We start from the raw sequence: 2,490 nt of genomic DNA, 5'->3' as shown, positions 1-2,490 counted from the left end.
TCCACCATGGACACTAGATATGTGGTATGCTATCTAACGGCCAAGAAGGCAGTATGGATTAAGAAGTTTCTTAATCAACTCAACTTTTTCTTGTACGTTGTGAGACAATGCGGATTTTCTACGACAGTACGACAACAATTTGCGTTTCTAAGGAGCCCCGGTTTCACAAGAATTCCAAGCATATCAAACTATATTTCTACCACCTGAAAAATGATGTGAGATTGAAAGAGATCGAGATTAGCTACATATCCACAGATCTGATGATTGCAGACCCTTTGACTAAAGCGGTTGCCCCTAATGTTTTTGTTAGACATGTGAGAGAGATGGGGATGAGAGAAAGTGAGGAAGAGATAATGTAAGGCCTTCAATGGTCAAGTGAGATATGTTGGGCTTTCTGTATCCTTTAAAGGCCTTATGAGTGTGTAATAAAACCATTTGATATAGTAGAACATAAACTCAGTAGGAGTATTGTCGCTCGTGGACTATATTAAGCAAACGATGGTTTGCTGATACCAGAATGTGCTTGACGATCTAGGCCAATCAGTTGGAAAAAACCCATGTTACTTGAGCATAGAGAATAAATCGAGAAGGGTTATGATGAGTTATCCCTTGATGAGGTTGAAGCTTATGCTTAGATAAGTGAGCCGAGGGACTGTGTGTGTGCGATGGTGGCCTATATAGACGAGGGCCAAAGCCTCATCCATGATCAATCTCACGGCATACATATCAAAAGATCGTTCGGGAAAGCAAGACAACCACCTTTTAAGGTGAAGCGTATGCATGTGCGAGAGATACCCCAATGCACCATAGAGCTGTGATCACATCAAGTCTTAGTGACCGTGACTCGTTTTTAGGGGAGGACTTGTAATCCACAGACTGGGATTGCGACCTCTTGGCTTATCGACCAGACTTTGGTGACCGGCTAATGAGCCCCTGTTTGGACTGTGGGTCATGAAAAACACTGGGTCGGTTTGATAAAACAAGTGTGATTTGTAATCTATAGTTGAAGGTGAAGTGCCCCATGATTGTTGATTAAATTCCTAAGCCATATGGATCAATTTCCCATAAATTAATTTAATTATGTTTGTTTTATGATAGAAATTAGTTTAAAATTATTATTTGAATTTTTATGAATCATTTGATATTTTATTTATAATTTTTAGATTTATAAAATTAAAGTTATTGATTTGATAAAAGTATAATATTCAAATAACATTTTAGAAATTATTTTATTGATTTTAAAATGTATAAAAAAATATCAGGGGGGCCCATTGTGTACATGGGCCCACCATACATCTAGAAGGTGGGGCCGACATGTGCCTCCCATGGGTGGCACGCCTCACCCTTTGTATTCCTTTCTTTATATCAAGTTTTGGTAATTTTGTATTGTCGCATGTGGTCAAATATGATATGGTAATATATTAACCATATATTGACTAAATATCGAAAGTATATATTGATTTGATATATCTTTGGAAGATTTTATGAAAGTACGAGAAGGATTATGCTATTTTATGGAATGCATAATATTTTAATTAAATTTAATTTATTTAATTTCTATTGATAGAAAAATGGTTAAAGTAAAGGGAATAATGGTCCATGCACATTCCATAATATTGATGACCCATCTACGAAATAGATGACTCAGACCTCTCACCCCACAAGTCACCCTGATCAACGGTTCATATTCAATATCAACAAAGTAGAAAACTATGAGAAACTCTAAATCTAATTTTGCACTATAAATAGGGGTGTACCCCCCCATTCTCTATACCTTCTCTCTCTCCCACAACTCTCTCTCTTCTCTCTCATAGGGGCATGCCCCACTCCCTCTCCTCTCCCCTCTCTCTCTAGCTCTCTCTCTCTCCTAACCCATAGAGGCGCACGCCCCAACCTTAAGGCTCAAATCTTTCTCTCTCATCTTAAAAATTCAAGGGTTGGGTAATGTAGGGATATGCCAAAATACTTTGGGGTTAGGTTTTGAGTTTTTAGAGATTTAAGGGTGCATAAACCGTTTGGCTGAAATTTGCTTTTTCGGTTAGAGATTGAAGCTAGACCATTTATCTCGTGCCATCGGATGGTGGTGACTCAGTGTGGGGTGTAATAAGCCCGGTTGAGGTAATCTCCGACATCCTCTATTTTTATTTCTTGTAATTTTATCTTTATATTTTTAAGTATAGTACATAGTTGTTTCAATGACATCAAATTGTTAAGATCTTGTTTTATATTGTCATGATTTTATTTTTGATATATTTGATATTATAATAAGACCACATGTAAGCAATCTTTCACCAAAACAAAAGGGGTGAAATATATAGTTAAAAAAAAAAAAAATTGTATTTCCTGCTAATAGGTCACATAGGTCTTTTTTTCATTTTTAACTTTACTAGATGCTTCTGCTTGTCAAAATGTCAGCTCATTTGACCACCTAAAGCTTAAGCCGAATTGAACCTTTGGTGACATTTAGTGTACAAATGGCTCCCCGGTCTT

The sequence above is a fragment of the Amborella trichopoda genome, chromosome 12 (genome assembly GCF_054954075.1).
Source record: "Amborella trichopoda isolate Santa Cruz 75 chromosome 12, AtrichopodaSantaCruz75HAP2 v2.0, whole genome shotgun sequence".
NCBI classification, from domain to species: domain Eukaryota; kingdom Viridiplantae; phylum Streptophyta; class Magnoliopsida; order Amborellales; family Amborellaceae; genus Amborella; species Amborella trichopoda.
Note: the sequence above shows the minus strand (reverse complement) of the source record.